Below are 25,556 nucleotides of genomic sequence, written 5' to 3'. Positions count from 1 at the left end.
CTATTTTTCCCTTCCATTCTCTCCGTTTTTACTTTATATATTTTGGAGCTCTGTTGTGAGGTGCTTAAATTATTATATTTTTTCCAGGGATTGATGATTTCATCATTATATAATATCCTTTCTCAGGACTTCCCTGGTGGTGCAGTGTTTAAGGATCTGCCTACCAATGCAGGGGACACGGGTTCGATCCCTGGTCCCAGAAGATTCCACACGCCATGGAGCAACTAGCCTGTGAGCCACAACTATGGAGCCTGCGTGCCAGAACTACGGAAGCCTGTGTGCCCTAGAGCCCACGCACCACAACTACTGAGCCCACGTGCTGCAACTACTGAAGCCCGTGCACCTAGAGCCCGTGCTCTGCAACAAGGGAAGCCACCGCAATGAGAAGCCCATGCACCACAACGAAGAGTAGCCCCCGCTCACTGCAACTAGAGAAAGCCCGCGTGCAGCAATGAAGACCCAACACAGCCAAAAAAAAAAGTCCTTTCTCTCTAGTGACAATTTCATTTCAAAGTCTATTTTGTCTGATATTAGCATATGAACTTCAGCTCTCTTGTGAGTACTGTTTCCATACACTATATTTTTACTTTCAAACAATTTGTGTCATTAAAACTAAAGTATCTGTAGACAGCATTTAGTTGGATCATTTTTTTAAAAAATCCATTCTGCCAATCTCTGCCTTTTAATTGGAGAGGTTAATCCACTTACATCTAAAGTAATTATGGATAAGGAAGGACTTATTTGTAGCATTTGGATATTAATGTTCCACATCTTATGTCTTTTTGGTTTCTTCATACTTATTTCCTTTTTTAGTATTAAATAGATATTTTCTAGTGTATTATTTTCATTCCCTTGTCATTTCTTTTACTGTATCTTTTAATCATTATCTTACTGGTTGCCTTAGGATTACAATTAACATCTTAATTTATAACAATCTAGTTCAGAGTAACACTGACATAATTTCAATAGTATACATTTTGCTTCTATATATCTCCATTCCTCTCCCAATCTGTATGCTTCTGTTGCCACAGAATACATCTTTACATGTTGTGTTCCCATTAATGCAGATTTATAATTACTGCTTTTTGCAACTGTCTTTTAAATCATATAGGGAAAAAGGAGTTATAAGCCAACAATACAATAATACTGGCTTTTAAATTTACCTATTTAGTTACCTTTCCTGCTGTTCTTTATTTCTTCATGTCGAGTTGAGTTACTGTCTAGTATCCATATATTTCAAACTAAAGGACTCTCTTTAGCATTCGTTGAAGGGCAGGTCTGCTAGTAAAAAAAATCTCAGTTTTTGTAGATCTGGAAATGCCTTAATTTCTTTTTCATTTTTATTGTGGTAAAATATACATAATTTTTTATCATCTTAATCACTTGTAAGTGACATTAAATATACTCACAATGTTTTGTAAACATCACTACTAAATCAGTACCCAAAACATTTTCATCATCCCAACAAAACCCCCATACACATTAAACAAAAACTTGAGCTTCTAACCCCATCCCTTGCCCCCAGCCTCTGGTAATCTCTGTTCTACTTTCTGTCTCTATGAATTTGCCTATTCTAGGTGTGTCATAAAAGTGAAAGGATACAATATTATATTTTCATCTGTATCTGGCTTATTTCACTAAGCATAATGTTTTCAAGTTCACCCATGGTATATCGTATATCAAAATGTAATTCCTTTTTATGACAGGATGATATTCCATTGTATGAATATACTACATATAGTTTATCCATTCACCTGTTGATTGACACTTCGGTTGTTTCCACCTTTTGGTTATTGTGAATAATGCTGCTATGAAACTTGTTACAAATATCTGAGTTCCTGTTTTGAGTTCTTTTGGATATAAACCTACGAGTGGAATTGCTGTGTCATTTGGTAGTTCTATATTGAACCTTTTGAAAAATTGCCACTGTTTTTCATAGCAATTACACCTTTTTACATTCCCACCAGAAATGCACAAGGATTCCAAATTCTCCATATTCTTGACAACACTTGTTTTCTTTTTTTTTAAAATTATAGACATCCTTTGTAGGTGTGAAATGGTATCTCGCTGTGGTTTTTATTTATATTTCCCTGATGACTAATCATGTTCAACATCTTTTCATGAACTTATCAGCAGGTTGTATATCTTCTTTGGAGAAATGTGTACTTAAGACCTTTACCCAATTTTGGGTGGGTTTGTTTGTCTTTCTATTGTTGAGTTTTAAATGTTTTTATGTATCCTGGGTATTAATCTCTTATCAGATTTATGGTTTGAAAATATTCCATAGCATTCTTCAGATTGTCTTTCTGCTTTCTTCATAGGATCATTTGATGCATAAAATTTCTTAATTTTCATGAAGCCCCATTATTTTTTCATTTATCTCTTGTGCATTTGGTGTCATATTCATGAAATCATTGCCACATCCAATGTCATTAGGATTTTCTGCAGTGTTTTCTTCTAAGAGTTTTAAAGTTTTGCAATATAAATGTAGATCTTTGATCCATTTTGAGTTAATTTATGTATATGGTATGAGGGTCGAGTTTCATTCTTTTACATGTGAATATCCATGCAGTTTTCCAAGCACCAATTATGAAAAAACTGTCCTTTCCCTACTAAATGGTCTTGGCACATTTGTCAAAAACAAATCGATTATATATGTGAGGGTTTATTTCTGGCCTTTATATACTATTCCATCTATCTCTATGTCTGTCCTTAACACCAGTACCATCCTGTTTTACCTACTGTAGCTTTGTAGTAAGTTTTGAAGTTTGGAATTGCAAGTCCTCCAAATTTATTCATCTCTTTCAAGATTGTTTTGGCTAACATGGACTCGAGATTCCATATGAATCTTAGGATGGGTTTTTTGATTTCTACCCAAAAAGTCATTAAAATTCTGATGATTGCATTGAATCTGTAGATCATTTTGAGTAGCATTCTCATCTTAACAGTATTAAGTTTTCCAATCCATAAACACAGGATGTCTTTGCATTTATTTAGTTCTTCTTTAATTTCTCTCAGCAAAATGTTTTATAATTTTTGGTGTACTAGCCTTTTGCCTAAATTTATTACTGAGAATTTAATTCATAAATTAATTAAATTAATTAAGTTTTTACAGGTCCCACTCAGGAAAGAGTGCATCAAACACATTTACATTTCCATTCTTTTTTTAAAGCAAATGACGAAGACCCAGCTTACCAGCTTTACTTTTTTAAATCTAAGCTTATCATTACATGTTTAAACAATTGTCAAAATGTACTAAGTTGCCAGCATTCATGCACAAGTAGAAAACATCCTCAATTTATATTAAATCAAAAGTGTGTTACTATTAATGCATTAATGTCTTTCACTACTAAATACTGAAAAAAATTGAATTTGTGTATGTGTGTGTGTGTGTGTGTGTGTGTGTGTGTGTAAGATTCATCCTGGCAATATTGGTTTTACAGCAGACTGACACTACTTGGCTCATGTTTCAAACACAATGTAAAAGAAGGTCTGTGCTGGTGTTAGTGTACAAAAGAATCAAAGCCACCTTAGATTACATTTAATAAAAAAGCAATGTGCATATACAGATTTACAACAATTTTAAAGACCAAAAAATATGGAACTGTTATGTGGTCCCAACAATAAACTCGAAAGCATATGACAAATAGGGGCTCCAGTGAACTGTTTATAAATACCTTACATTAGGTACAGTTATACTAAAAGTTGAATTCATTTTAAATCTTCAACAAATGTTCCTATATTTATAGTTTAACATTTCAGTTAAATGCATGCAATTACTCCTTATCCAAGCATAGCTGCTGCTCCTTACATTTTATTGTTAAGGACTTTAACTGGCCATCTTTTTCAACTTCTAATCTTTCTTCAACATTCTTGACAATTCTCTTTGTAGTGATTTTTCTGCCATTAATTAATTTAGTAGAAGTTGACATAGATTTGAAATTGCCCATCCCACTACCACCAAATGACATGGAAGAGAATGAAGTGAGGCCCCCATGATGTAGTGAACTGAACAATGTAAATTTTGTGTCAAAAGAAGAAAATCCACCTCCAAAAGATGGAAATCCACTCAAGGCAGAGAAAAGTGACCCTGTGCCCCAGTTTTTGTTTCCATGGGGCCCCTGCAATTACCAAATATGTTCTCAAGTGGGTCTTCAAAGAGGTCAAATAAAGTCTCTTCCACCAAAATATTTCCTGAAGACAACATCTGGATTAAGGAATCTGAAGCCAAACTCAAATGGCCTGTCAAAATGACTTCCACCTCCATCATTTAATTGTTTTTGGCATATCTGTCATAGATGTCCCATTTTTTAATATGTGATAACACCTCATATACCTTGGCTATTTGAATTTTCTCTCCTCTTTTTCTTCTCAAGATTTTTATCTGGTTGCTATGCTGATGCCAGTTTCCAATAAGCCTTTTTAATATCCTTGGCTGAAGCATGTCTCTGCATGCATAGAACTTCATAGTAATCCATCATGTTTTAGCAAGCTGTTGGAAGGAGTCCAAGGACGTGGAAGCAGGTGGATAGAAGCAGCAGCAATGGGGTGATGGCCTGGGTCTCCTGTTGGCTCTGGCATGGCTGTGCTGGTCATGGAGGTGCAGATGGCAGCTCCCCAAGATTTCCTTTCTCTCCTAGGATTTAAGTTTTTAGATATTATAAATGGAATTCCATTCTTAATTTCATTTTTGGATTGTTGCTGGTGTACAGAAATACATCTGATTTTTGTTTTCATTTGTACCCTGCAGTTATGAAGAACTTGCTTTTTAGTTCTACTAGCTTTCTTGTGGATTCTTTTGGATCTTCTAAAGATTAGATCATATAATCTGTGAATAGAGGTAGCTTTACCCCTTCATTTCCAGTGCTGATGCCCCCTTTTTTCTTGTATAATAGCTATTGCTAGTACTTCCAGTAAGACATGAATGGCAAATGATGAAAGTGGGTATCTTTGTCTTGTTAGTGATCTTAGGGGTAAAATTTGCAGTCTTTCATCAATGAGTATGATGTTAACTGTGGGTTTTTCATAAATGTCCTGTATCATGTTGAGGAATTTTCCCTATATTCCCAGTTTTCAGAGTCTTTATCAAGAAAGGATGTTGGATTTTGTCAAATGCCTTTCCTGAATAAATTGAGATGATCGTGAGGGGTTTTTTCCCTTTGCTCTATTCACATCATGTATTACATTGATTGATTTTCTTATGTTGAACCACCCTTGCATTCCTGGAATAAATTTGACTTGGTCATGATGAGTAATCCATTTAATATGCAACTGGATTTGGTTTTCTAATATTTTGTTGAGGACTTTTGCGTCTATATTAATAAGGGATATTGATCTATAATTTTCTTCCTTGTTATGTCTTTATTTGGCTTTGTATCAGAGTAATGCTGTTCTCATAGAATGAGTTAGGAAATACTTTAATTTCTTGAAAGAGTACTAAAAGTATTGCTTTTATTTCTTCTTTAAATGTTTGGTGGAAATCACCAAAATTAATTCAGGACTTAATTTTGTTGTCAGGTGTTATGTTAGTGATTCATTCTCTTTACTTGTTAGGTCTGTTGAGATTTTCTATTTCTTCTTGAATCAGTTTAGGTGAATTGTGTATTTCAAGGAATTTATCCATTTCTTCCCAGTTATCTAATTTGCTGTACAATTTTTCATACTATTTTCTTACAATTCATTTAATTTTGTTAAGGTCAGTTGTCGTGTCACCACTTACATTTCTCATCTTAGTTATTTGTATGTACTCTCTCTCCCTGTTTTTTCTTAGTCTTACTAAACGTTTGGTGATTTTGTTTATCTTTCCAAGGAACCGTCTTCTGATTTAATTAATTTTCTCTATTGTTTGCTTAGTCTCTATTTTATCACCACTTTGATCTTTATTATTTCCTTCTTTCTGTTACCTTTGGGATAGTTTCCTCTTCTTTTTCTGGTTCTTTCAGGTGTGAAGTTAGGTTACTGATCTGAGACCTTTATTCTTTTTTGATTTACATAATTACAGATATACATTTTCCTCTAACAACTGTTTTCACTGCATAGCATAATTTTAATGTGTTTTTATTTGCACTTGTCTCTAAGTATTTTCTAATTTCCATTACAATTTCTTATTTGACAAATTGGCTGTTTGAGTGTGTTGTTTAATTTTAATATATTTGTGATTTTATTAGTTCCTTCTGTTGTTGATATCTAACTTCATCCTGTTGTGGTCAGTGAAGATACTTTGTATGATAACCATCTTTTTACATCTATTGAGACTTGTTTTGTAGCTTAAAATATACTCTGTCTTGGAGAAAGTTCCATGTGCATGTGAGAGAATGTGTAATCTGCTGTTGTTGTGTAGAATGTACTTTATATATGTCTGTTAGGTGTATTTGGTTCAGAGTTGTTCAAGTCCTCTAATTCCTTACTTATTTTGTTTGGTTGCTATTTCCATTATAGAAAGAGAAGTATTGAAGCCTCTCACTCTTACAAAGAACTATCTATTTCTTCCTTCAATTCTGTCCAGTTTCCTTCATACATTTTGAGGATCTGTTATTAGGTTTGAAAATGTTTACAATTGTTATGTCTTCTTGTTGAATTGAATATTTTATTAATATATAATTCCTTCCTTTGTCTACTATAAACTTCTTGATTTAAAATCTACTTTATTAAAAAAAATAAAAATAAAAAATAAAATCTACTTTATTTCATATTAGTATAGACACCCCTGATCTCTTTCAGTTACTATCTGCATGGAGTCTTTTTCACTGTCAGTATATTTGTGTGTTAGATCTAAAATGAGTCTCTTTTAGATACAATAGAGTTTGATCATGTTTTATCTATTCTGCCAAGCTATGTCTTTTGATTAAAGATTTTATTCCTTTTATATTCAAAGTAGTTATTAATCAGGAGGTACTTCTTCTGCCATTTTGCTATTTGTTTACTATATGCCTTATGGCATTTTTGTAACTCATTTCCTACCATTACTGACATCTTTTGTGTTTGGATGATTTTTTTTCTAGTGAAACATTTTGATTCCCTTCTCATTACTTTTAGTGTGTACTCTATACATAGGTACTTTGTGGTTACACTGATCATTACATTTAGCACCTTAAAGTTATAACAGTCTAATCAGAGTGTATACCACCCTTGAATGTAATTTCCTGCAGCCACTATGGAAAACAGTATGGAGGTTCCTCAGAAAACTAAAAATAGAATTACCATATGATCCAGCAATCCCACTCCTGGGCATATAACTGGATAAAACTATAATTCAAAAAGATACATGCACCCCAATGTTCACAGCAGCACTATTAACAATAGCCAAAATATGGAAACAATCTAAATGTCTATTGACAGAAAATGGATAAAGAAGATGTGGTACATATAAACAATGGAATACTACTCAGCCACAAAAAAGATCAACATAATGCCATTTGCAGCAACCTGGATGCAAACAGAGATTATCATACTAAGTGAAGCAAGTCAGAAATAGAAAAATACCATATGATATCACTTATATGTGGAATCTAAAATACGGCACAAATGAACCTATCTACAAAACAGAAACACACTCACAGACATAGAGATCAGACTTGTGGTTGCCAAGGGGGATGGGGGGAGGGAGAGGAATGGACTGGAAATTTGGGGTTGGTAGATGCAAACTATTACATTTAGAATGGATAAACAAAAAGGTCTTACTGTATAGCAAGGGGTACTATATCCAATGTCTTGGGATAAAACAAAATGGAAAAAAATATTTTAAAAAAGAATGTCTATATGTGTATAACTGAGTCACTTTGCTGTACAGCAGAGATTGGCACAACATTGTAAATCAACTACACTTCAATTAAAAAACAAAAAAGAATGTATACCACCTTAATTTCAATATCATACAAAACCTCTGCTCCAGTAGAGCTCTGTCCTTCCCTCCTTCTATCATTGATGACATAGACTACATATTTATAAATTATGTGCCCAATAAATAGAATGATAATTTTAATCCATTTATCTTTTCAATCATGTAGAAAATAAAAATTGGCATTACACAATTTTCCATGTATTTATCTTTATTAGATATTTATTTCACTAATAATTACTGATGTTGAACATTTTTTCACGTGCCTGTTGGCCATCTGTATGTCTTCTTTAGAAAATGTCTATTCATTTCCTCTGCCCCCCCCCTTTTTAATCAGGTTGTTTGCTTTTGTTTTTGAGTTCTATGAATTCTTTATATATTTTGGATATTAACCCCTTATTGGATATACGATATGCAAATATCTTCTCCCATTCAGTAGGTTCTCTTTTTGTTTTGTTGATGATTTCCTTTGATAGGCAGAAACTATTTAGTTTAATGTAGTCTCATTTGTTTATTTTTGTTTTGGTCCCCATGCCTGAGGAGACATATCCAGAAAGATAATGCTGAGACTGATTTCAAAGAGCATACTGCCTATGTTTTATTCTAGTTTTATGGTTCCAGTTCTTACATTCAAAGCTTACATACAATCCATTTTCAGTTGATTTTTGTTTATGGTGAAACAAGGTGATCTAGTTTCATTTTTCTTTTTGCTTTGCATGTGACTGTCAAGTTTCCCCAACATCATTTACTGAAAAGAGTATTGTTTCTCCACTGTATGTTCTTTGCTACTTTATCATAAATTAATTGTCCACATATGTCTGGGTTTCTGCCAATACCATGCTGTTTTGATTACTATACCTTTGTAATACACTTTGAAACTAGAGAGTGTTATACCTCCAGATTTGATCTTTTTTCTCAGGGTTGCTTTGAATATTTGGGGTATTTTGTGGTTCCACATAAACTTTAGAATTTTTTGTTCTATTTCTGTGAAAAATGTCCTTAAGATTCAGACAGGAATTGCACTGAAAGTATAGATTCTTTTAAATAATATGGACAGTTAAACAATGTGAATTCTTCCAATCAATGAGCAGGAAATATCTTTCCATTTATTTGTGTCTTCTTCAACTTCTTTCAACAATATCTTCTACTCTTCAGAGTACAGGTATTTCACCTCATTAAATTTGTTCCTGGGTGTATTATTCTTTTTGATACAACTGTAAATGGGATAGTTTTCTTCACTTCTCTTTCTGATAGCTCATTATTATTGTATAGAAATTCAACAGATTTCTGTGTATTAATTTTCTATTCTGCAACTTTACTGAATCCATCTCTTATTTATAATAGTTTTTTGGTGAAATCTTTAGGGCTTGATGATCTGTCCTTTGATGAAATTGGGGTGCTAAAGTTCCCTGCCATTATTGTATTGTCAATTTTTCCCCTTATATCTGTATTTGCTTTATATACTTAGGTGCTCCTACATTGGATTCATAAATGTTAAAAAGTAAAATATACACTTTTTGTGTTGATCCCTTTATCATAATATAATGCCCTTCTTTGTCTTTTGTTAGACTTTGCTTTAAAGATTTTTTCTGATATTATTGCTACCACCCCTTTCTTATCATTTCCATCTGCATAAAGTATCTTTTTTCCATCCCTTCATTTTCAGTATGCATGTGTCTTTAGTTCTGAAGTCTCTTGTAAGCATCATATAGATAGGTCTTTTTTTTTTATCCAGCCACCCTATGTCTTTTGATTGAAGCATTTAGTCCACTGACATTTAAAGTAATTATTGATAGGTATGTACTTATACCTGTTTTCTGATTATTTTTGTCAGTTTTCCCTGTTCTTTTCTTCTTCTTTTAGTTTCTCCCCATTTAGTTTGATGATTTCCTTTAGTAGTATGCTTGTGTTCATTTTTCTCATTGACAGTAACACAATAAAAGGAGGGGACTTTAACACCCCCCTCACATAAATGGATAGATAATCCAGACAAAAAATAAACAATAAAATACTGGCCTTAAATGACACATTAGACCCGTTGTACTTAATTGATATACATATATATATATAAAGCATTCTATCCGAAAGCAGCAGAATACACATTCTTTTCAAGTGTGCATGGAACTTTCCCCAGGATAGATCACTTGCTAGGCCACAAAACAAGCTGCAGTAAATTTAAGAAAATTGGAATCATATCAAGCGTCTTTTCCGACCACAATGCTATGAGACTAGACATGAACTACAAGAAAAAAACTGCAAAAAACACAAACATGTGAAGGCTAAACTATATGGACTAAACAACCCATGGATCACTGAAGAAGACAAAATGGAAATTTAAAAAACTACTTACAGACAAATGAAAATGAAAACACAACAGTCCAAAACCTATGGGACGCAGCAAAAGCAGTTCTAAGAGAGAAGTTTATAGTGACACAAGCTTACCTCAGGAAACAAGAAAAATATCAAACAACATAACCTTATACCTAAAGGAACTAGAGAAAGAAAAACAAATAAAACCCAAAATTAGAAGTAAAGAAATCGGGACTTCCCTGGTGGAGCAATGGTTGGGAATCTGCCTGCCAATGCAGGGGACATGGGTTCAATCCCTGGTCGGGGAAGATCCCACATGCCATGCAGCAACTAAGCCCATGTGCCACAACTACTGAGTCTGCACTCTAGAGCCCATGAGCCACAACTACTGAGCCCGCATGCCACAACTACTGTAGCCCACGTGCCTAGAGCCCAAGCTCCGCAACAAGAGAAGACGCTGCAATGAGAAGCCTGCACACCACAATGAAGAGTAGCCTGCACTCACTGCACCTAGAGAAAGCCCACATGCAGCAACAAAGAGCCAATGCAGCCAAAAATTAATTAATTAAAAAAAAGAAGTATGGGGTATCACCTCACTCCAGTCAGAGTGGCCATCATTAATAAATCTACAAACAATAAATGCTGGAGACAGTGTGGAGAAAAGGGAACCCTCTTGTACTGTTGGTGGGAATGTAAGTTGATACAGCCACTATGGAGAACAGTATGGAGGTTCCTTAAAAAAATAAAAATAGAACTACCATATGACCCAGCAATCCCACTACTGGGCATATACCCTGAGAAAACCATAATTCAAAAAGAGCCATGTACCACAATATTCATTGCAGCTCTATTTACAATAGCCAGGACATGGAAGCAACCTAAGTGTCCATTGACAGATGAATGGATAAAGAAGATGTGGCACATATATACAATGGAATATTACTCGGCCAGAAAAAGAAATGAAATTGAGTTATTTGTAGTGAGGTGGATGGACCTAGAGTCTGTCATACAGAGTGAAGTAAGTCAGAAAGAGAAAAACAAATATCATATGCTAACACATATATATGGAGTCTAAAAACAAACCAAAAAAAAGGTTATGAAGAACCTAGGAGCAGGACAGGAATAAAGACACAGATGAAGACAATGGACTTGAGGACATGCAGAGGGGGAAGGGTAAGCTGGGACGAAGTGAGAGAGTGGCATGGACTAATATATACTACCAAATGTAAAATAGATAGCTAGTGGGAAGCAGCTGCATAGCACAGGGAGATCAGCTTGGTGCTTTGTGACCACCTAGAGGGGTGGGATGGGGGGTTGGGAGGGAGACGCAAGAGGGAGGAGATATGGGGATATATGTATATGTATAGCTGACTCACTTTGTTATAAAGCAGAAACTAACATACCATTGTAAAGCAATTATACTCCAGTAAAGATGTTTAAAAAAAAGAAGTAAAGAAATCATAAAGATCCGAGCAGAAATAAATGAAATAGAGACTAAAAAAAATAGAAAAGATCAATGAAAGTAAAAGCTGTTTTTTTTAAGATAAACAAAATTGATAAACCTTTAGCCAGACTCATCAAGAAAAAAAGGGAGAGGGCCCAAATCAATAAAATAAGAAATGAAAAAGGAGAAGTTACAATCGACACCACAGAAACACCAAGGATCATAAGAGACTACTACAAACAACTATATGCCAATAAAATGAACAACCAAGAAGAAATGGACAAATTCTTAGAAATGTACAATCTTCCAAGACTGAACCAGTAAGAAATACAAAATATGAACAGACCAATTACCAGTAATGAAACTGAATCAGTAATTTAAAAACTCACAACAAACAAAAGTCCAGGACCAGATGGCTGCACAGGTGAATTCTACCAAACAGTTAAAGAAGAGTTAACACCTACACTTCTTAAACTGTTCCAAAAAACTGCAGATGAAGGAACACTTCAAAACTCATTCTATGAAGCCAGCATCACCCTGATACCAAAACCAGACAAAGGTATCACAAGAAAAAGAAAATTACAGACAAATATAACTGACAGACATAGATGTAAAAATCCTCAACAAAATATCAGCAAACCGAATCCAACAATACATTACAAGGATCACACACCATGACCAAGTGGGATTTATCCCAGGGATGCAAGGATTTTTCAACATGCACAAATCAATCAATGTGATACACCACATTAACAAATTGAAGAATAAAAACCATATGATTATATCAATTGATGCAAAAAAAACTTTTGACAAAATTCAACATCCATTTAGGATAAAAACTATCCAAAATGTGGGCATACAAGGAACATACCTCAACATAATAAAGGCCATATATGACAAACCCACAGCAGACATCATACTCAACAGTGAAAAGTTGAAAGCATTTCCTCTAAGATTGGGAACAAGACAAGGACACCCACTCTCACCACTTTTATTCAGCATAGTATCAGGAGTCCTAGTCATAGCAATCAGACAAGAAAAAGAAATAAAAGGAATTCAAGTTACTATACTTTTCAAGTTTAAATATTCTATTTAGTTACTCTTTATAATTTCTATCTTTTTATTGATATTCTCACTTTGGTGAGACATTTTCTCATACTTTTCTTTAGTTTGTTAGATAATAGTTTCCTTTAGCTCTTTGAACACTTCAAAACTCATTCTATTAAACTCATTTAAAACAACCAAATTAAAGTCTTTGTCTAGAAATACATCATTTGTGCTCCCTCAAGCATGTTTGTATTGATTTTTCTCCTGTTAATGTGCCATTTTTTTAAAAATAAATTTATTTATTTATCTTTGGCTGCATTGGGTCTTCATTGCTGCATGCGGGCTTTCTCTAGTTGTGGCGAGCAGGGGCTATTCTTCATTGCGGTGTGTGGGCTTCTCATGGAGGTGGCTTCTCTTTGTTGTGGAGCATGGGCTGTAGGTGTGCAGGCTTCAGTAGTTGTGCCACGCAGGCTCAGTAGTTGTGGCTTGCAGGCTCTGAAGCACAGGCTCAGTAGTTGTGGTGCATGGGCTTAGTTGCTGCATGGCATGTGGGATTTTCCTGGACTAGGGCTCAAACCCGTGTCCCCTGCATTGGCAGGCAGATTCTTAACCACTGTGCCACCAGGGAAGTCCCATATTTTCTTTTATTAAAATGTCTTTTAGATTTTTCTTGAAAAGTGGACATTTTGAATATTATAATATGGCAGCTATAGAAATTAGATTCTCACCTCTCCCCAGGATTTTTTATTAATGCTGCTTATTGATCTTTTAGTGACTTTTTTTTTTTTGCTGTAAGAAAAAAAATCCTCAAATTCATTTTAAATGGTAGCCTTTTAATACAAGCATTCTTTTTTTCTTAAATTTTATTGAAGTATAGTTAATTTACAATGTTGTGTTAATTTCTGCTGTACAGCAAAGTGACTCAGTTATACATATATGTTCTTTTTCATATTCTTTTCCATTATGGTTTATCACAATATATTGAATATAGTTCCCTGTGCTATACAGTAGGACCTTGTTGTTTATCCATCCTATACATAATAGTTTACATCTGCTAATCCCAAATTCCCAACACTTCCCTCCCCTACTCCCCTCCTGATTGGCAACCACAAGTCTGCTCTCTATGTCTGTGAGTCTGTTTCTGTTTCATAGATATATTCATTTGTGTCATATTTTAGATTCTACATATAAGTGATATCATATGGTATTTGTCTTTCTCTTCCTAAATTACTTCACTTAGTTAATTTAAGCTTTCTTAATAATGTTGTTTCTTCTTACTAAATCACATGCAAGTGAATATGTTTTTAGATCACTGTCCTTAAGCCGTTTTCTGCATTATTGTTGTATTTTCCCCAGTTCCTCTCAACAGTCATTTGAATCTATCTACTTGTGGTTCTTTTACTTCGGAGATATTAACATGCATGGGTCTTTACTGAAGGATTCTGTCCTTGCATTTTAGTCTACTTGTATTTTTCTCAACCCTCTATAATATTTTAATGGGTTTGTTAATATTCATTCTCCTTTTTTATAGCTTAATAAAGATGCTACAGAAACCAAACCAAGTATAAGACCAGGTCCACAGAGCTCAGCAGTGCAGATGGATGTCAAAGATGAAGAGACTTGCTGGAATGTGATTAAACCCTTCTTCAGGAATGACTCAAAGCTGAGATGCTTAGAGAAAGGAGAAGATAAAACACCACTCTGTATAGCAACATGACTGTTTTACTTCAGCTACCACAATCTTTCAATGAGTTTACAAACCACATTACTAATGTATGTGGTAAGCTGTTACTTATAACAAATCTGCTATTAATCTCCAAACTTTTTAACTGAAGCTGGAATGGAAAAAACATTAGAATGACCAAGTTACTCAATTACCTAACTAAGCTATAACCTGCATACCACTTAAATAAATAATGAGATGCTTTTTAAATTTACACCAAGCATGCTATTCTTTCCCATCAATTAAAACTATCATCCCACAGTTTGTTGAGTTTAAAATAATAATATAAATAACCACTAAAAGTATACTAGCAAAACTGAATAAGGGCATGAATGTGTGTGTGTGTGTGTGTGTGTGTGTGTGTGTGTGTGAAAGGGAAAAGAGACAGAGTAGTTATTTGCATAGTTGCATAATTATTTCAATATTCCTTTCATTTTACACATTTCTTTTTATAGAGGTCTCATTATTACATAAATACAGTTGACTCTTGAACAATGTGGGGGCTAGGGGCACCAAACCCTCATTCAGTCAAATACCTACAAATAACTTTTGACTCCCTAAAAACTTTACTAATAGCCAACTGTTGACCAGAAGTCCTACTGATAACATAAACAGTCAATTAATACATATTTGTATGCTATATGTATTATATACTACATCCTTACCATAAAGTAAGCTAGAGAAAAGAAAATGTTATTAAGAAAATCATAAGAAAGAGAAAATACATTTACAGTACTGTAATATATTAATTGATACCATAAGTTTACATCATCTGTTTACAAGATGAATCATCTGTGAGTACCTACAACAGTCTTATATGATACAAAACACTGTAGATGGTATACATATTATTAACACTAGACATCAAAAATGAAACAATGTGAATAAAGAAATTAATATTTATTTACAGGTATAATGATTCACGCATTGATAACAAAGATTGCTTTATGGTAGCCTAGTGTAATCAATGATAGCCTATACACTAATGAATGAAATGTTATAAAAATTTTGTGGTATACAATATTAGTCACATTCATAATACAGTATTGGAAATGTTATTACACTTTTAAAAAACCACTTACCTGTGATGATAAGGCTGATGCACAGTTTCTCCAATAATGAGAGGCATACTGTAATGTAATTCTTTGAATGTAAAGTTATAAAACAGTAAGAAAACTAACCCACTATTAATTTTATATTAAATGTCATTCACATTATGCCTATGTAAGGATAGGTTACCCAGCTCAATACAAGTCTTGTATGGGATGATATATACAATGAATACTTAGGGGATGATGATGACGATGGTGACAAAAAAGGTCTCATAGAGTTTTTGCTGTAAGTTTATTAGATTTTCACATGAAGACACTCACAGACATACACAATAGATAAGTTTTTAAACTGTAGGGCATGATGATTATTTGCTATCATTAAGTGGAAGTGGATCATCATAAATTCTTCATCTTCATCATCTTCATATTGACTAGACTGAGGAGGATGAGGAGGGTTTGGTCTTGCAGTCTCAGGGATGGCAGAGGCAGAAGGGGAGGCAGGAGAGGCAGGCAAACTCGGTGCAACTTTACAGAAATACATCATAATTTCTGTCTGACTTTTTTGCCTTTTCATTTCTCTAAAACTGTTTCTATATGGTACCAATCCTCCTTCCAAGATTTGCTTTAGTTTCAGCACCTGTATCATATAAGGGTCCCTGTCATAAAAGAAGTCAAAAGCAGTCTTGAATAACTGGAACACTGCTAGATTGTCTAATGTCAATTTGTTTTCTGGTGCTGCTTCTAAGTCTTCTTACTTGTCGTCTGGCACTGGTTCAGAAGCACTCATCTCCATCAAGTTGTCATCTGTTAATTCCTCTGGTGTGGTGTCTGTTAGCTCTTGAATTTCTCCATAGATCTATATCTTGAATCACTCACCACCCACCCCCCCTTCTTTTTGGCCATATCCACAATCTATTTCATGATTTCTTTGATGGCTCTGTCATAAATCCTGTGAAGTCATGCACAACATCTGGACAGTTTTTTTCCAGCAGGAATTTATTGTTTTGGGCTTGATGCCTTTCATGGCTTTTTCTATAACAACGATGGCATCTTCAATGGTGTACTCCTTCCAGACTTTCATGATGTTCTATCGTGGTTCTCTTCTATAGCGTTGACAATCTTTCCCATACAGTACTGTGTGTCATGAGCCTTAAAGGTCCTTATGACCCTCTGACCTAGAGGCTGAATTAGAGACGTGTATTTGGGGCATAAACCACTTTGACGCTCTCAGTATTGAACTCATGGGGTTCTGGATGGCCAGGGGCATTGTCCAATATCAGAAGAACCTCAGAAGGCCATCCCTTACTGGCAAAGTATTTCCTGACTTCAGGGACAAAGCATTAATGGAACCAATCCAGAAAAAAGGGTTGTCGTCCAGTCCTTCTTGTTGTACAACCAAAAGACTGGCAGCTGGTGTTTATCTTTTCGCTTCAAGGCTCGAGGGTTAGCTGCTCTATAGGTAAAGGCAGTCCTGTTCATAAACCCGACTCCATTTGCACAAAACAGTAGAGTTATCCTACCCCTTCCTGCCTTAAATTCTGATGCTTGCTTCTCTTCCTTACTAATAAAAGTCCTTTGTGGCATTTTCCCTCCAGAATAGGGCACTTTTGTCTGCGTTAAAAACCTGTTCAAAAAGATATCCTTTCAGCAGGACAGTGGCCATGGACGTTGGAATCCGCTAAGGAGTGTGTAACAACTTACTTGCCAAATTAACTAGCCCTGAAAATGGATGGTGCTGGAGAGTCAGGCCCATACCTGACTGTCGCACAGATGGCCAACAAACACATGAAAAGAAGCTCAACATCACTAAGTACTAGAGAGATGTAAATCAAAACTACAATGAAGTATCACCTCACACCAGTCAGAACGGCCATCATCAAAAAAATCTACAAACAATAAATGCTGGAGAGGATGCGGAGAAAAGGGAACCCTCCTCCTCTGTTGGTGGGAATGTACATTGGTACAGCCACTATGGAGAACAGTATGGAAGTTCCTAAAAAACTAAAAATAGAACTACCATATGACACAGCAATCCCACTACTGGGTATATACCCAGAGAAAACCATAATTTGAAATGATGCATACACCCCGATGTTCATTGCAGCACTATTTACAATAGCCAGGACATGGAAGCAACCTAAACATCCATCAACCGAGGAATGGATAAAGAAGATGTGGTACATATATACAATGTAATATTACTCAGCCATATGGGCTTCCCTGGTGGCGCAGTGGTTGAGAATCTGCCTGCTAATGCAGGGGACACGGGTTCGAGCCCTGGTCTGGGAAGATCCCACATGCCGTGGAGCAACTGGGCCCGTGAGCCACAACTGCTGAGCCTGCGCGTCTGGAGCCTGTGCCCTGCAACGGGAGGGGCCGTGATAGTGAGAGGCCCGCGCACCGCGATGAAGGGTGGCCCCCGCTTGCCGCAACTGGAGAAAGCCCTCGCACGAAATGAAGACCCAACACAGCTAAAAATAAATAAATAAATAAATAAATAAATAGAGTAGCTATTAATTAAAAAAAAAATATTACTCAGCCATAAAAAGGAATGAAATTGGCTCATTTGCAGAGATGCGGATGGACCTAGAGACTGTCATACAGAATGAAGTAAGTCAGAAAGAGAAAAACAAATATCATATAATATCACTTATATGTGGAATCTAGAAAATGGTACAGATGAACTTATTTGCAAAGCAGAAATAGAGACACAGATGTAAAGAACTTATGGATACCAAGGGGGGAACGGGGGTGGGATGAATTGGGAGATTGGGACTGACATATATACACTACTATGTATAAAATAGATAACTAATGAGAACCTACTGTATAGCACAGGGAACTCTACTCAGGGCTGTGTGGTGACCTAAGTGGGAATGAAATCTAAAAAAGAGGGGATATATGTATATGTATAACTGATTCACTTTGCTGTACAGCAGGAACTAACACAACATTGTAAAGCAACTATACTCCAATAAAAATTAATTAAAAATAAATAAAATACATATTTTTTAAAAAGACATCCTTTCTCCTCAGTGACTTTCTTAATGGTATCTGGGAACTTGTCTGCTGCCTCTTCATTAGCAGAAGTTGGTTCTCTTGTTATCTTGACATTTTTAAAGCCAAACCTCTTTCTAAAATGATCAAACCATCCTTTGCTGGCATTAAATTCTCCAGCTTTACATCCTTCACCTTCATTTTGCTTTGCCATATAGTGACTTTGCTTTATTTTGAATCATATTAGAGTCTATAGGCATGACTTTTTTATACCAATCCTGCACCCACATAGAAGCTGCATTTTCAATAGGAGATAAAAAGTTATTTCACAAAAAGTGCAAGGTTTTTAGGTCTGTTGCTAGCCACAGCAAGGATTTTATGAATTTCCTTTTCTTTTCTGTTTTTACAATGGTCCTTATACTGGATTTATCTTGAAATGGCAGGTGCATGTCAAGCAATTCAACTTTTTCTTGTAATGTCACGACTTTTCTCTGCTTCCTGGGACCACTTCCAGCATCACTAGTGGCACTTCGAATGGGTCCCATGATGTTATACAAGGTTTACTGTATTGCACTAAACATGAAAAATACACAAAAACAAGGAGAAATCACTTTTTACTATTATGCAATTTACTGGGGACAAACCACTCACACAAAGATGATTAACATCACACAGTGTTTCAAGCAGATCCTCCCAACACTTGCTCTCACCACAATAGCAATAGGAGGTGGCTACAAAATACAAGTGATGGTACACAACTCAGGAGGACTATATCACAAAAGGCATTGGAGGCTTTTTCCTTGCTCTCTCTTGGATTATTCACTCTGGGAAAAGCCAACTGCTATATGCTGAGGCCTGCATAGAAGGAATGAAATATTCCTACCAAAAGCAATGTGACTGAGCAATCTTATAAGTGAATCCCACAACCCAGTCAAACCTTCAGATGGTTCCAGTCTCAACAGACTCCCTGGCTCCAATATTCTGAGAAATGCCATGCCAGAACTATTAGCTAATCTATACCTGAATTTCTAACCCTTACAACTGTGAGGTAATTAAGGTTTGTAGTTTTTTTCTTTTTAAGGAATTCCTTTATTTTTATTATTTATTTATTTACTTATTATTTATTTTTGGCTGTGTTGGGTCTTCGTTTCCATGCAAGGGCTTTCTTTAGTTGCGGCAAGCGGGGGCCACTCTTCATCGCAGTGCATGGGCCTCTCACTATCGCGGCCTCTCTTGTTGTGGAGCACAAGCTCCAGACGCGCAGGCTCAGTAGTTGTGGCTCACGGGCCTAGTTGCTCCACGGCATGTGGGATCTTCCCAGACCAGGGCTCGAACCCGTGTTCCCTGCATTGGCAGGCAGATTCTCAACCACTGCGCCACCAGGGAAGCCTGAATGTTTGTAGTTTTAAGCCTTCATATTTTGGGCCAATTTTTTTACACAACAGTAGATAGCTCATAAACCTACTTGTAAAGAAAAAGTTTTAAAATTTTAGGAGCATTCCTGAAAAATATACTAGATAATAATCCTTTCCAAAGCTAATCAAAAATGATATTTGTAGAAGAACAGGTTAAAGACTACTCGAATACATTCTAGACATAGACAGCTTCACATTAAACTTTATATTCGTTTTCTACTCCTGGCTAAAAATTACCATGAAGTTAACAGCTTTAAATAACACACATTTTTTATATCGTGTTATGTGTTGGCCAAGGATCTGGGACAGCTTAGCTGCCTCCTCTGCTTAGGGTCTCACAAGACTGTAATCAAGGTGTTGGCTGGGCTGGGTTCTCATCTGGAGGAATAGTTAGGGAAAGAATATACTTCCAAGTTCATTCAGATTGTTGGCAGAATTCATGTTCTTGTGGCTATATAACCAAATTTCCAGACATTTTGCTGGCTGCCAGCAGGAGGCTGCCCTCAGGTCCTAAATGATGCACACAGTTCCTGTTTCCCATGTGTCTCCCCAACATAATTGCTTACATTGTCAAACCAGCAATGAGTTTCTTCCTCCAGTCTGATATAAGATAGAGTCTTATATAACATGATATAATCATAGAAGTGACTTTTGGTCACATAACATAACCTAATCAAGTGAATGACATTCCATCACCTCTGCCATTGTTTAGAATTTGCTATTGGTTGGAAGTCACAGGTACTGTGTGCACACAAGGGGAGGAGAATAGACAAAGGTGTAAACACTAGTAGACAAGAAAATATTGGGGGTTACCTTATGGTTTGTCTGCCACAAACCTATTTTAAAAACCACAGGACCAAGAGTTGCTGTTATTTAGAACTGATATTTCCCAGACCTAAGAAGATATCCAACTACTATATATATATGTACAATAGTTTATCTTTACTTACTTTTCAATATTTTTATTAATGCCTGCAATTTACTCTTCTATAATTGGCATGTTTAACATTGTTACAGTAAAAACCAAAACATTAACTTTAGTTCTAATAGTCTACAAAAATCTTGATGACAGACACTTGTAAATACATTTGAAAATATATTATTTTTGGAATAAGTTATCATGAATATGGCTCAGCTTAAAAACACTGTCAAGTGGTTATAATGGTTCTCAAATAAATTTCCCATACTGAGGTATAATTGCTCTACTGGTATATTTTTCTAATTATAATTGCTCTAACATTTTTTTTTTTTTATAAACATCTTTATTGAAGTATAATTGCCTTACAATAGTGTGTTAGCTTCTGCTTTATAACAAAGTGAATCAGTTATACATATACAATATGTTCCCATTTCTCTTCCCTCTTGCATCTCCCTCCCTCCCACCCTCCCCATCCCACCCCTCTAGGTGGTCACAAAGCACCGAGCTGATCTCCCTGTGCTATGTGGCTGCTTCCCACTAGCTATCTATTTTACATTTGGTAGTGTATATATGTCCATGACACTCTCTTATCCTGTCCCATCTCACCCCACCCCCTCCCCATATCCTCAAGTCCATTCTCTAGTAGGTCTGTGTCTTTATTCCCGTCTTGCCACTAGGTTCTTCATGGCCTTTTTTTTTTTTTTTCCCTTAGATTCCGTATATATGTGTTAGCATACTGTATTTGTTTTTCTCTTTCTGACTTACTTCACTCTGTATGACAGACTCTAACTCCATCCACCTCATTACAAATACCTCCATTTCATTTCTTTTTATGGCTGAGTAATATTCCATTGTATATATGTGCCACATGCTCTAACATTTTAAGGTTAACTTTTGAAGATATTATGAAATAGAAATGAGATTTTAAATCTAATACTTGAAAGTATGTCTTTAAAAATTAATTTGAGCACCCTAATTCTGAGATTTAAATTTCAAAGTGGTGTTTTTTCTACTCCTTCACTTTACACATTCATATAAAGTAGTTATATTAGTCAGGGTTCTCCTTAGAAACAGAACCAGAAGGATATAAAACAAATATATGAAGAAATTTATTATAGGAACTGGCTCATGTGGCAACCGAGGCTGAGAAGTCCCATGATCTGCTGTCTGCAAGCTGGAGGCTCAGGAAAGCTGGTTGTATAATTCAGTCCAAGTCTGAAGTCCTGGGAACCAGGGGAACCAATGATGTAACTCCCACTCCAAGACTGAAACTCTAGGGGAGAAGAGAGGTGGTGGTGTAAATCCTGGACTCTGAAAGCCTGAGAACCAGGAGCTCCAATGTCTGAGAGCAGGAAAGAATTCACTTTTCCTTTGCCTTTTTGTTCTATTCTGGCACATTGCTGAGGGCGGATATTCTTTACTCAGTCTACTGATTCAAATACAAATCTTCTGGATAGACTCTCACAGACACACCCAGAAATAATTCTTTACCGGCTATCTGGGCATCACTTAGTGCAGTCAAACTGACACAAGTTGTGACTTGTTAAATTAACATTTGTCAAGTAGAGCCTCAGGATGTCAGATGGTGAGTCACAGTTCAACAAAAGACCGCAAGAGTTCCCAGGCTAGGGCTGAATTGGTCAATTCAAACCAAAAAGAAACAGGCTTTGGAAAGCTTCTTGAGTCTAATATAAAAGGTGCACAAGGGGGAGGCTTTGGACGAGAATGCTTACTACAAGGGCAGTTGGGGGAGTCATATCAGGACCTTACATTTACTTGTGCCCCTGCTGTTATATAGGGCATGCATTCTTTGAAGGGGCTAGTGTCAACTTAAGGCCCCTGCAGGGTACTTAAACATACAAAATGGATGCCAAGGCAGCAATATTATGGAGTAGTTTAAATTCTCAACAACACATAAAATTAATCCAGTAGTCAACTACATAATACTACTTCTCATCCATTTTCCATTTAAAAAATATGTGCAAAGTAGGAATATGAAGAAATACTAAAGTTCTGGGGAACCAAATAAGAAAATGTATAACAGAATATCATATATAAAATGTTTTAAAATATAGGAAATATCAAGATGTAGGTCATCATACTGAGTTCAATTAAATATATTTTATATCCATATAATACCTTGCACTGAATCATTTTAAAAAACTAAGATCTCACAATTGTTACACTAATTTGACAAATGGAAAACTGATATACAGAAGAGTCTTAAGCTAAAAAATAAGTTCTACAAAAAGTTTATTTGTAATGTATTTTTTGGTCACTTATTTCATCACTCGATCATACAAAAATATTTATTGAAAATATTTATTTAGTAGGTAGACAGTATACTACTAACTGCTATGATCATGTTTGGAATACTGTTAATTGTACAGATAAATTTGAGGAGAACTAGCATCCTTACTATGATGAGTCTTCAAATCCATGAACACAGTATGTCTCTCAATTAATTTAGGTCATTGATTTCTTCCACCAAAATTTTGAAGTTGAAAGGTTATTTAAATACAAATTATATAATTCTTTCATAAATATGGGCCTATTCAAATTATCTGTTCTTGGGGAAATTAGTTGGTGTTTTAATATCTTTTAATGCCTTTAGGGTTTGTAATAACGTCACATCTTTTATTCATGATAATGGTAATTTTGTTATGTCTTTTTTTCTTGGAGGTTATGGCAGGTAGCTTATCAAATTTATTGATTTTTAAAAAGGTTTGCTTTTGCTAATTTTACTTATTTTCTTTTTTCAATTTCACTGACTTTAGCTCCCATATTTATTATTCATTACTACCACTTGCTTTCAGTTTAATTTGTTCTTTTTCTACCTGCTTCAAGGGGAAATTTCTAATGATTTAAAGCCTTTCTTGAATACCAATGTAAGAATTTAACGTTAAAAATTTCAAGTTCTGTGTAGAAACATCCCAGTTTTGATATGCTGTATGTCTGTTTTATTCAGTTCAAAATACTTTCTAATCTAATTCTTATACAAATCTAATTTCTTATACCAATTAGATTTGGAGAGGTTGTTGCTTAATTTCCAAACAGTAGAAGACGTACCAGATGTTTCTGTTACTGATTTCTGGTTTAATTCCATTATTGCCACAAATAACACTTTCTATGATTATGATCATAGTACATTTGATCAAATTTCCTTTTGGCCGAGCACATGGTGAATATTGCTGAATGTTTCAAGTGAACTTGCAATCTACAGTTGTTAGGTGGAGTGTTCCATAAATGTCATCTAAGTCAAGTTGATTTATAGTGTTCAGACTTCTATATCCATGATATTTTCTGCTACATGTTTTAATATATGAATAAAATAATGAATTAATAATAATAATTGATGAATAATGAGAGAGGAAAGTTAAATTCTCCAAGAATAATTGTGGATCTTTCTATATCTCTTTTCACTCTTTGTTTCACTTATGTTGAAAACTATAGTTAGTTGCATCCTAAATTAAGAATAATCCAGAGAGGGCCATATCTCTCGCGCCCGTGGCCGCCTGCTTCCCTGCACATTTGGTGCCACTGGGGCTCATGCAATCCAAGCAGTCATACCACCTCTGTGCACGGTCCTCACAGGGGCAGACCCAAGAGCTCCAAGGCAGCCACAGGACCAGACTCCTGTGGGTGGACCACACGCAGAGATGGGGATAAAAGCAAAGCTGAACCCCAGGGATGGGGTGACTAAGGAAGAGAATCGAATATCTTTCCATCACTTGCACAAGCTGAAGATTAAATCCCTGTGATCAGCTAGTTAGACCCTGCATCTATGGAATATCTGAGTAGACAATGAGTGTTCCCACAAATGAAAATGGTCAAGCTCTGGCAGCTGTGGACTTTGGGGGCAAGCGCACACAGGAATTGGGCCAGAACAGAGTCTGAGTGGTCCCCACAGGGCCCAAAGGAGGTCCACAGACCAGCCCAGAGGCACAGGAGAGACCCTGGGGAAACGGAGGTGGGCTGTGACTCACAGTGTGTGCTAGGACACTTACAGCAGAGACCCCAGGGAAACATAATTATTATTATTAATTTCATTATGTTTTGATTCATTATGTTGTTGGTTCTGGCTTTTTTTTTTTTTTTTTGTTAGCTGTTGTTTTAGTATTTTTTTTATTTAGTCTTTTGGGATCTCCATGTTTTATAACATAGCTTTTAATTTTTTTAATATTTCTATTTCTACTTTGCTTTTCTATTGTCCTGTGTTTTTTCCCTTTTTATTTTACTTTTATTTTATTTTATTATTTTTAATCATTTTTATCGGTTTGTTCTGTTTCCTTGCTTTTTTCTTCAGTTGGGACACTGCTTTGGTTTTGTATTTAGGTTATGTGTTTTTGTTAGATTTAATTCTAATTGTTTGATTTTGTTTTTGAGTTCTTCTATTTGGTTGTTCTCTTGCTATTTGTTTTATTTGGCTCTGTTTTTGTTTCTTTTATGTGTGTGTGTTTCCTTGTTTCTGTTTTTGTCTGTTTGATTTTGTTTTTACCATTTCTCTGGGGATTGGTTGGCTTTTTTTTCTTTAATGTATTTTCTATTTTTTCTTTTTTATATTTCTATTTCAACGTTGCTATTCTGTTGTTCTGTCTTCTTTCCCTTTTCTCGTTTTCTTTTTTTCTTTTAATCATTTTTGTCGGTTTGTTTTATTTCCTTGCTTCATTCGTCAGTTGGCACTCTGCTTTGGTTTTGTTTTCTGGTTTTGTGTTTTTGTCAGTTTTCTTTTTAATTGTTTGATTTTGTTCTTGGGTTATTTTGTTTGTCTGGTTGTTCTCTTCCTTTTTGATTTCTTTGGTTCTGCTTTTG

General features: G+C 35.4%; 1 pseudogene; it reads right to left on the bottom strand.

Moving 5' to 3' along the window:
- Positions 1-3,416: 3,416 nt before the first annotated feature.
- LOC118888483 overlaps positions 3,417-25,556 on the bottom strand; it is a 46,466-nt pseudogene continuing 24,326 nt past the window's right edge.

This window comes from Balaenoptera musculus, chromosome X, assembly GCF_009873245.2.
Source record: "Balaenoptera musculus isolate JJ_BM4_2016_0621 chromosome X, mBalMus1.pri.v3, whole genome shotgun sequence".
NCBI classification, from domain to species: Eukaryota; Metazoa; Chordata; class Mammalia; order Artiodactyla; family Balaenopteridae; genus Balaenoptera; species Balaenoptera musculus.
Note: the sequence above shows the minus strand (reverse complement) of the source record. Positions and strands in the feature narration are given on the sequence as shown.